Genomic DNA, 12266 nt, shown 5'->3' on the forward strand with positions numbered 1-12266 from the left:
CGAGATATGGCGCTTCAAACCACGCAGCCACTCCGCGCGACACGGACATGGATAACGCACCATTCTGCTGCTTACAGTAGGCGGCAGCAATGTCATAGCCTGCAACACGCAAAGAATACACGGCGCGTGGTGAGAGGAAATATCATTCGTGCGCGCCATCTACTGTGATAACGATGGATTTCCGGACACATGTTTACAGGATCTTATTTCCTCCATTTCCCGTCAGGTATCAGTCCCTGCAGTTGGTTTTATTACTGTTCATCCTGTATATATGATCAGTAGCAACGTTATTGCATAAAGCCGAGAGTACTACACATTCAGATTCTCAAACGATTTTTGAGACAGAACTGTCTCCGAGACATTTCTAAAAATTTAACGACACTAAAATATGGAAGGGATTTAAATCAAGCAGAAGTAATAAACAAGACTTTGGAGGACGATTTAGAAGAATGTCAGGCGCATTCTTATGGATGCTGTTCAGAGACCACTACACAAGGATGCCATGATAATACCCGGAAAATGTGGTAGACTATCGAGAAAATCTGATGAAATACAAGTGCTGCCAATAACAAAGAATTTTTCAAGAAATGTTATTTTCGTGGACACAGCTGGCGCAAGATTCTATCAACTAAGATAAAATCTGTCTTATAGTCAACACTTGACATTTGTAAGAGCAATTTCTTACCCATCTGGTAGTGGAACAGTTGTTAAGACGGCACAAGTTCGTCGAGGCGCTGTTGGTCCAGACTATCCCATTCTTCAACGGTGATTCTGCGTAGATCCCTCAGAGTGGTTGGTGGGTCACATCGTCCATAAACAGCCCTTTTTAGTCTATCCCAGGCATGTTCGATAGGGCTCATGTGCTCTAGTCGAACGATGTGGTTATCAAGAAGGAAGTCATTCACAAGATGTGCACGATGGGAGCGCGAATTGGCGTCGATGAAGATGAATGCCTCGCTAATATGCTGCCGATATGGTTGCACTGTCGATCAGAGGATGGTATTCACGTATCATAAAACCGTTACGACGCCTTCCATGAGCACTAGCAACGTACGTCGGTCCTACATAATGCCATTCCGAAACAGCAGGGAACCTCCACCTTGCTGCACTCGCTGGACAATGTATCTAAGGGTTGAGTTGTTTGGGGGAAGAGACCAAACTGCGAGGTCATCGGTCTCATGGGGTTTGGGAAGGACGGGGAAGGAATTCGGCAGTGCCCTTTGAAAGGAACCATCCCGTCATTTGCCTGGAGCGATTTAGGGAGATCACGGAAAACCTAAATCGGGATTGCCGAATGTGTCTCAGGCGTTCAGCCTGACTGGGTTGCCTCCAAACACGTCTCCGACGATTGTCTGGTTTAAGGCATATGCGACACCTATCGGTGAAGAGAACGTGATGCCAATCCTAAGCCGTCCATTCGGCATGTTGTTGGGCCCATCTGTACTGCGCTGCATGGTGTCGTGGTTGCAAAGTTGGACCTCGCCATGGACGTCGGGAGTGAAGTTGCGTATCATGCAGCCTATTGTGCACAGTTTGAGTCGTAGCACAACGTCCTGTGGCTGCACGAAAAGCATTATTCAATATGGTGGCGTTGCTGCAAGGGTTCCTCTGAGCCATAATCTGTAGGTAGCGGTCATCCACTGCAATAGTAGCCTTTGGACGGCCTGAGCGAGGCATGTCATCGACAGTTCCTGTCTCTCTGTATATCTTCAATGTCCGAACAACATCCCTTTGGTTCACTCCTAGACGCCTGGACACTTCCCTTGTTGAGAGCTGTTCCTGGCACAACGTAACAGTGCGGACGCGATCTAACCACGGTATTGACCGTGTAGGCATGGTTGAACTACAGACAACAGGAGCCGTGCACCTCCTTCCTGGTGGAATGAGAAACTGATTGGCTGTCGGAGCCCCCGAGGCTAATAGGCACTGCTCATGCATGGTTGTTTACATCTTTGGGTGGGCTTAGTGGCGTTTCTGAACAGTCAAAGGGACTGTGTCTGTGTTACAATATCCACAGTCAACGTCTGTGTTCAGGAGTTCTGGGAACCGAGGTGATGAATTTTTTTTTATGTGAGTACCATGCAGTTCTCCGCTTCTAATGATTTTTTTACTTGATGTTTAGGTCTAACCTCTGTTTCTTTCTTACTGACAATGATTTGTCATGGATCTAATTACAAGCAGGTCATTCCAGACAAAAATTATTCCTGTTATTTTATGAGTGTGTGCTATTACTTACCGAATATAATATTTGAAATAAGACACTTATGACTGAAAACAGGGAGCAAGGTAGTACAGGCTTCGCAGGTTCGAATCCTGCCTCGGGCATGGATGTGTGTGATGTCCTTAGGTTAGTTAGGTTTAAGTAGTTCTAAGTTCTAGGGGACTGATGACCACAGAAGTTAAGTCCCATAGTGCTCAGAGCCATTTGAACCATTTTTTGAGTACAGGCTTACAAAACTGTTGCCGAAATAGCCGTATTTATATCTACCTGTGCCACGGAGGCAGTCCTTTTTTTATAAATGATTCATCACTCGACATCAGCTGAAGTACGACATCGCAGTGTCCATGTCGTTCAGAAGTAAGACGCAAATTTCCTTCGAGCATGCATGCATGCTTGTCCCTAAGAAATTTTCATCGCAGTTCTAAACAACACAGTCACTGCAATATCGTATTTATACGCCGATAAGAGACAAGAGACTCTCAATTAAAATGTCTCCCCTGTAGAGGAGTTTAGCTAATGAATGTACGATTATAGGCTGTTGTCACGTAGTTGACGACAAATGGAAGAGTGGGCCTGGCCGTGAGTCGTGCTCGGATAGCCTAACAATAAGGCGACAGCTCGCAATAATGGAGAAATCCGGGTTCGAGTCCCAGTACGGCACTAATTTTCACTGTCGTCATTCCAGTAAACAGCTGATGGTTGTCCATATTCAAAAATGCCAATATATTTCAAGTATATCAACTGTTGAAAATTAGTGACCACAAGGCGGCTCAAAATATTCAAACATAGCGCCTATCGTGTTAAAAACAATTCTGCGTATTCATACACACTCGGTGCCACAGTAACAGTAAATCAACAACTACGCTGGCCATGAGTACAATAATGAATGTAATCAGGAAATATATAAGAACAAAATTCGACTGTTATTTTCTCGTTGGGCAGGCGTGAAGCAGCTGGTTTTCTTTGGCACTTGCGTGTTACCAACGATTTGTATTTGAGCTCGAAATTCCATCCATACTCACACCCTGCCACCGCAAAGTTACATTGTAACACACACAAAATGATCATGGATGTGTCTTTCATGATGCACACGCCAAAGCCGTAGACAGTGGGCTCTTGACGTATCCTTTGTGTTAAGAGCAGGAGTGACTGACATGTCCTTCATCCTCGCACTGCAAACACTACAGTCAGTTTGCCTTGGTCCCATCTGTTATCGAGAATATTCGTAGGAAAAAGGTGAAAGCTCAGAAGAGAGACGTGTCTCCACGCATCTGCGGAGTCGCAGCGCATGAGTAACAACGCTGCCCGCCGTACCCTTCCCTCTTGAGTTCCAGTTTAAGGAGCTCCATCCGGAAATTGAAAGGAAGCCGCCAGAGTACAGCCTTCGGCGCTTTATTGGATGCTGAGGCGTAGGTCTAGAAGAGCGTAACATGATGCGAAATTTCATTCGTGTCTGCGATGTACTCTTCTGCAGTGTTGAACATGACCGTGTATGGATTTTAAGTTGCTGCTGTTACATCGAAGCTCCCTTTCGCTATATCTCTGATGGCCATCAGTAGCCTAAACAGTTGAGCAGTGGAGAGTCGGCTGCATTCTGAGCATTCGGCACACGAAAAATGACTTGTAAGCGATTGTGGACGCCAGCGGATCGCAGCCATTGGCTGGCTCTGAGCACTATGGGACTTAACATCTGAGGTCATCAGTCCCCTAGAACTTAGAACTACTTGAACCTAACTAACCTAAGGACATCAAACACATCCATGCCCGAGGCAGGATTCGAACCTGCGACCGTAATGGTCGCGCGGTTCCAGACTGAAGCGCCTAGAACCGTTCGGCCACACAGGCCGGCCGCAGCCTTTGGCGCCAGATACACAGAAATGAGGAAAGATGCCTTCTTGTGTCTGCTGAAGTGTAATCTAGACGCCACGATAAAATACTCCAGTTAACTTGTAACATGAGTGGCTCCACTGGTCATATTACCTGAGGAGTATATACACTGAAGCGCTAAAGAAACGGGTATAGGCATGCGTATTCAAATACGGAGATATCTAAACAGGCAGAATACGGTGCTGAGGTCGGCAACGGCTATATAAGATAACAAGAGTCTGGAGCAGTTGTTAGATCGGTTACTGCTGTTACTATTCCACTTTATCAAGATTTAAGTGAATTTGAACGTGGTCTTGTAGTCGGCGGACGATCAATGGGACACAGAATCTACGAGGTGGCGATGAAGTGGGGATTTTCACGCACGACCACTTCATGAGTGTACCGTGAATATTAGGAATCAGATAAAATATAAAATATCAAATCTCTGACATTGTTGCGGCCGGAAAAGATCCTGCAAGAATGGGGCCGACGACGATTGAAGAGAATCCTTGAACGTGATAGAAGTCCAACCCTTCCGCATATTGCTGCAGATTTCAATGCTGTGCCTTCAGCAAATGCCAGCGTGCGAACCATTCAACAAAATATCATCGATGTGGGCTTTCAGAGCCGAAGACCCACTCGTGTATCCTAGATGACTGCACGACACGAAGCTTTACGCCTCGCTCTGGGCCTGTCAACACCGACAATGGAATGCTGATGACTGGAAACATGTTGCCTGATGGGACGAGTCTCGTTTCAAATTACATCGAGCATATGGACGTGTACAGGTATGGAGACAACGTCATGAGTCCATGGACCCTCTATGTCAGCAGGGGACTGTTCAATCTGGTGGAGGCTCTGTAATGGCGTGGACCGTGTCCAGTTGAAGTCACATTGGACCCCTGATACGTCTAGATACGAGTTTGACAGGTGACACGTCCGTAAGCACCCTGTCTGATCACCTCCATCCTCATCTCCATTGTGCATTTCAGCGGACTTGGGAAATTCCAGCAGGACAATGCGACCCCCCACCCGTCCAGAATTGCTACACAGTGACTCGAGGAACACTCTTCAGTGTTAAAACACCTCCACTAGCCACCAAACTTCCCAGGCATGAACATTACTGAGCATATCTGGGATGCCTTGCAACGTGCTGTTCGGAAGATATATCCACCCCCTCGTTCTCTTACGAATTTATGGGAAGCCCTGCCGGATTCATACTGTCAATTCCCTCCAGCACTACTTCAGATAGTAGTCAAGTCCCTTCCACGTGCTCGCGGGGTCCCTACATGATATTAGATAGGTGTACCACTTTCTTGAGCTCTTCAGCGTATAAGAATTTAGTCGATGCAACTACAGTCACCGAGATAAATTCTGCTGGTAGTCTATTTACCCGTTGCTAATGCATCATGTAATAAGTGATCGGCCGAGCGGTTCTAGGCGCTACAGTCTGGAACCGCGCGACCACTACGGTCGCAGGTTCGAATCCTGCCTCTGGCATGGATGTGTGTGATGTCCTTAGGTTAGTTAGGTTTAAGTAGTTCTAAGTTCTAGAGGACTGATGACCACAGCAGTTAAGTCCCATAGTGCTCAGAGGCATTTGAACCAATAAGTGATCAGTTTGTGGTCTTCCTAGGGCGAGAGTAGGAATAAATTTGCTCTATATGCTTGCGCGTAAGTGTTGTATCTGATATGAGTTAATTAATATAAACAATAAATACGTTCACCAAACATCATGGTGCATGACGAAATAGCCGTCATGTTGGTGACTGTTAACTTGGACCTAAGAATTACCGGCAGATGTGTACTCCTGTTCGAACCATATGACAACCCGTATGGGACTAACTGCAAAGCAGATTTCAAATTCGTGGATACCTGTAAGATCTAACACGATGGTATTAAACAATGTTTGTATTTTCTGTTGAGAGGAACCGCCGACGTCATATGGCTTCAGACGAGACACACGAGAAAAATAGGGCCGTAGGGCAAACGTCAGGAGGTTAGACCTGAGCTGACTCTCTCGCCAGCGAACTGCGTTTGTAGACCTGTTAACTCGTTACTGGGTATTTGTGTACAAGGGGAATTGCATCTTCCACCGGAATCGGCTATTATACAGTCTTATGATAACTAGTATTACAACGAAACAGACGAATTTGCAGTATTCTGTGATTAAAGATTTATGCTCGTCGTACATGGTATGTAAAGTGTCAGGCAAATCCAACACCTTCCATGAAAACCCTGACATGATAGCAAATCCGGCAGTATGTCACATAGCTCCGAATAAATCCTGACATTAAATTAACCAAAGTCATACGATCAACGAGTGAGCAAATGGAATACCACAACTAACACAAGAACACCTAAATGCATGTCATACCTTCCCACCGTGAAACAGACGCAGTTCCAAGGGAAGAAACGAGAATAGAAGCCGAGAGCAGAGTCGTGTAGGCTAGGAGGCCCTACGATAAGGGACAGACACCCACTTAGCCAGTTGACCGCCAGGACCACCCCCCAGCCCATGTTAAGAGATAGAGCCCTCCAGAAGAACAGTATAGATCTTACGATAACACTAAAAGGACCACACCACCTAAAAGTTTTAGCGTGAGACTATACGCGTCTCTGTTACGTTGCAAACGTTAAAAACATTGCCCCACCACGAAAAGTATAACGCTTCTCGTTGGATAGACAGAATTTTTGTAGGCACAGCTTAACGTCAACATTGAAACCCTGATTGGTCAGTTGAAAACACAGCCAGATACCTTTTTTTTAAAACCAACTTCGGTAAATTGTAGTAAGGAGAAGTTAGGAGAGAGTTGCTTCCGAGATGGCGAGGTACGTGGAGCTGTGCCGCCCGCCGCCCGCCGCCCTCTGACGCTGCCTAAATACCGACAAGGTAATGAATGCCGCTGTGCTGCCATAAGGCTTCACTCAGAACTTGAGAAGTCTCATCTGTTATATCCCCTTTTTACCTAATACTAGTGTCGATCATCAATTAAACTTCGTGGTATTCACATTTGCTACTAAAAGTTAAAATCTGAAACGCAATGATTTTTCTGTTATATAGTTACTGAGAAGCCACATCAGCCACTGTAATTTACGACAAGTTAAATAAGTAATTAAAGATAATTGAGGGTCACTGTAGACCATTTTGATAGTTTTCTCTTTTATGAAACTTAACTTAAATCTAGATTATAGATGTAATATGGCATAGGTCATCCTTCGATCCATTGTAGAACTTGGAAACCCATTCAGGGAATATTCGTTCACATTTTTGTTGAGCGCAGTTGGTTTTTATCACACTGTATTAATATATTTCCTTTTATCAATAGTGCAATTTATAAACAATGTTTTGTGAGTAGAATAAGATTTCCAATGGTAAACTTAACTCCTTTTTCGACGTTATTTTACCAGCTAACTAAAAATAGGAAAGCCTTGAACCCCTTCCACTAAATTTAGTTTGTATTAAGATTCTTTTACAGGGAGTGCAGTGGAGCTGACGCTGAAATCATTAACTATTTGATTATATCATCGCTACTCTCACTGAACTCTTCTGAACTCTACATGTCATGTGTGGTCTGTCGTCTCCTTACCAGCAACAGGTCCCAGGTTCAAACTAGTCAATTCCTGCCAAAACACGCTCAGAGCGTCGTTACGCGAAAGTGGTAGGGAGACACGACTTAGAACAAACAGTCGCAGAAACCACGTAGAATGTTACAGGTATAACGGCTTGTTTATACCATTCAGTCTCTTCTGATTAACAGTCCCCACTTCATACAAGACGTAGTGCCTCCACAAGCGATAGTATTTTGGCAAGATTTTAGTTTTATTGTAGGTTGTATAGTCGTAACTAGTTAGTAGTAGGCCTATGGACATCCGGTCGTTGTAGTACCAGTAATCAGTCAGACTCCTCAAATTCAGATTGCACCAAAAGGTGCTATTCTCATTTGCACATAAATATCCATTTATGAGTTAAAGTGTTTAAAAATGCAGTTCTTATGGTGAGCTGAGCGAGTGAGCGAGCCCAGGCCTACCCCCGTGATGTACACGCCGCGTCTAGTCTTTTTCGTAGGTCTCGACTCCAGATGGTGCTTCGCTTTCGCTTACGACTCTCTATTCCACCTAGCTCCTTTATAGGACGTTTCCGTCATTATTTATTCGCACTACTGTACTTGGCCGCTGATGGGCTCTGACGCGGATACGAATATTGCTGGTGGATCTCGCTGGTTATCTCGTTTATGACCTCAAGACATGGACTGGTTTAATAAAGATAGTACTGTCTAAAGTAATGAATAAGTTACTTTCAGCCGGCCCGAGTGGCCAAACGGTTCTAGGCGCTACAGTCTTGAACCGCGCGACCGCTACGCAGGTTCGAATCCTGCCTCGGGCATGGATGTGTGTAATGTCCTTAGGTTGGTTAGGTTAAAGTAGTTCTAAGTTCTAGGGGACTGATGACATCAGAAGTTAAGTCCCATAGTGCTCAGAGCCATTTCAGCCAAATTATTTTCGACCCAACGACCAAGTGTTAAAATGCCGACGAGGACTTGAACATGCACGCGCGCATGTTTATAGCATTTTGTGTGTGTGTGTGTGTGTGTGTGTGTGTGTGTGTGTGTGTGTGTGTGTCAGAAAAGCAGACCAAGTTTCACTTAAAATGCAACTGTGACAGCAACTTCAAATGCAACAACACAGTTTGGTCCCTTTACTCTCCAAACCAACTGGCAACAACACTCCCTGCAGAACGCTCAGCAACTCATCGAAGTGAAGCAGTACTACATTGGCCTTTCACTCGCATCAATTTAAGCTGTACTACTGGGTACCAAGCTAACCACAATCACAGAAACAGAGGCATATTCTGGGAAAGGAAACTCAATATTTCGTGATAACCAAAATTTTAAGAGTGATGGGTAACATGTACTATTATCTGATTAGCTACGACCAACAATAAAGACTTACCACCAACAGCACACAACGAAAGTTCACCGACACCATAACTGCACTTTAGCCAAGGTCTGCCATAAATTTCATTTCTCTCTATTTTCGAATCTGGACACCTCAGTAAGTTACCCGATCTACCCATCTGTCTTCAGCATTCTTTTGCAGAATTTCATTTCGAAAGAATGCATTCTATGTTTTTCTGAACTGTCACTTCCGCGGAAGGATGCACTCTGGGTAGATATTGAAAGGCTTCCTATTGCTAAAATTTTCATTAGATACTGCAAATTTTCTGTATTTCAGAAACGCTTCTTCATTATTACTAGTCTGTATTTTATATTCTCTGTACTCCAGTAATAGTCAAATAGAAAACCTCATTTTTCAGTTTTAGCGTCTCATATTCTTCCATAATTCACTGAGCATCGAAGTTTTGACCAGAATTCATTGCATTGCCCTCATTTTTCTTTCGTAAATATTCAGCTAACAATCTGTTTCCAAGACAAGACCCAAGTGATTCAATTGATTTTCTAAATTCTTCGTCGTCCCTGACTGATTTACAAAATCACTGGCAAACCTGAAAACTTCTATACCTTTATAGGGAACTTCAGTTCTCTCTTCAAAACTTTTCTTCGGTTTCTTTTTTTTTCTGATTGCTCACTGCACATTAGGTTTCATCCCTGTCTCACTACACTCTCAACAACTGCCTGCTTTTCATTTCCTTCGACTGTTACAGCTGCAGTCTAAGCCCTGTTAAAGCTATAGATATCCTTCCGATCCCTATATTTTCTACGCACTATCTTCAGAATTTCAAAGGATGTATTCCAGTCAGGGTTGTCAAAAGATGTCTCAATTTATCCAACTGATATAAACGTAGATTTGCCTTCCTTCAGCTTATCTTCGAAAACAAGTCGCTCGGTGACTTACCTTTCGTGTTCCTACATTAATCTAGAAACTAAATTGATCTTACCCTCGTGTTGCCCTCTACTGGTCATACAATTGTTTCTATATACAGTCTGTGTTAATATTTTGCAACGAAGGCTAATTAAATTAGTCATTCAGTAAAAATCACTCGTTTGAGCACTCAGGTGTAGGAATTGCTGTATCAGTTTCGAATTGTGAAGGCATTTTGTATCATATGTACTATCTACGAAGTGGGATGGATATGTCATAGATTTCAGGGCCTTTCCAATGTTGTTTTCAATTAAATATTTCAGTTTTTCGTCCAATACTTTGCTGAGTACTGCATCGCACATCTCATCTTCATCCACAGGCTCTTCACTTTCCATAATAGGGTCTTCAAGGATTTCCATACATTTCGTCCATCTCTCAGCGTTTCGTTCTTCCCTTGGCATGGCATTCCATTTTAACTACTGATGTTCATACAGCTGTTTCTCCTCCTCCTCCAAGATTAGTCCAATTCTTCTATACTGGGTATCTAATCGTGCCGAGCAAAATATACTGTGCGCCTAGGAATGCTACAGAGGTTGTACAGCTGGTACACGGCACCGATGTGGCACTCGATCACAGACTATATTTGAAGTAAACGGCAGTGTAAATACCAATCGGTGTTATGGAATGGTAGAAAGGAAATATCGTGTTTGGACGTCCTCAAGACCACACCGCGACTGAAGGTAATCGCCGGCTGGGGTAGCCAAGCGGATCTAGGTGCTACAGTCTGGAACCGCGTGACTGCTACGTTCGCAGGTTCGAATCCTGCCTCGGGCATGGATGTGTGTGATGTCCTTAGGTTAGTTAGGTTTAAGTAGTTCTAAGTTCTAGGTGACTGATGACCTCAGAAGTTAAGTCCCATAGCGCTCAGAGCCATTTGGACCGTTTGAAGGTAATCGAACTGTCGGCGTATCCAAAAGGACTGTCCACCGTCTCTACAAGGAATGGGGCACCACTGGTAGCCATGTAGTACAGCGGGGGAACAGTCGTCGTAAAAAGATCCTAATCGACAAGGACCGAAGACGCGTGTCACGCCTTGTGAAGAACAATCTGTTTCAAACCGAGCAGGAAAATTTTTGCTGTCTTTGAATGCTCCATTACTTTACGTGCTAACATTGAGAACATTATTGTTCACAGCTGTGTATAACGCTGCAATGGGTCAAACAACAAACAAAGAGGATAGTAGTTGACTAGAAGCGATTGGTGTAGTGTGACGAATCGCTGTTTTGTCTTTTTGAATGATGAAAACCGTCGAGTACAACGATGGCCCAATCAAGCATTTAATCGCCTTGTGTGGAGGGTGTACTTCAGGCCTGAGATGGGTCTCTGAGGTATTGGCGGTGTTCGTCGTATATTGACTGGGGCCCACCTATTCAGGTTACAGTGAGAATGAATCACGATACCCATTTCAACATTCTTGGTGACGAGGTGCTGCTCTTTCTTTTGCAGACGATGCCAGTGCTATAATAAATCCCATTAGAGAGAAAACAAAAGAAGCAGTTGTTAATGATGTTTTTCAAAGATCAGTTACGTGGTTTTTTGAAATATACACTCCCTAAAATTTGGCAAAACGCTCTACATTCATACGATATTGCAGTGACTGTGTTACTGAGAATTATGATGCAAAGATGCTTTGAACATGCATGCAAATCCAAAGGAACTTTGCATCGTAATTCGGAATATCACAGGCACTGCAATATCGTATTTATCCGCCGACACCGAGCAAGCGACTTTCAAGTACAATGTTTCACATGTACGTTTATATATGTAATGGATGTACGAATATAGGTTGTAGACGCATGGTTGACGACATGTGAAAGTTTGGGTCTGGCTGCGAGTCGTGCACTCATAGACAAATAATGAGGTGTCCGCTCTTGATAATCGGGAAATCTTTGTTCCAACACAAATTTTGATTGCCGTCCTTCCGTTCTACAGTTGATGATTGTCCGTATCCGCAATTGCGAATATAGTTAATGTCCTCTATGTTCAGTTCGGTACAAACAATACAATCATACCAACAATTGACGAAGAACATGAACGTGAGCCAGCAAACACCGTAGGACGCTCCAAATATTTGGGTGTACATTTTGATGAAAACTTGAACTGGAAGACGCATATTATTGAGTGATCCTGAGAATCTCATCACATATTTTGTATATTCCCACTCAATAATGTCTGATGGAATAATTTTCTGTAGTGATTCACAAAGGAAATATTTATTGCTCAAAAGCTAGCAATAAGGTTAATATGTGGTGTTGATCCGTAGTCATCTTGTGCGTGTCTGCCTAAGGAGTCAAGC

Source organism: Schistocerca serialis, chromosome 3, assembly GCF_023864345.2.
Source record: "Schistocerca serialis cubense isolate TAMUIC-IGC-003099 chromosome 3, iqSchSeri2.2, whole genome shotgun sequence".
NCBI classification, from domain to species: domain Eukaryota; kingdom Metazoa; phylum Arthropoda; class Insecta; order Orthoptera; family Acrididae; genus Schistocerca; species Schistocerca serialis.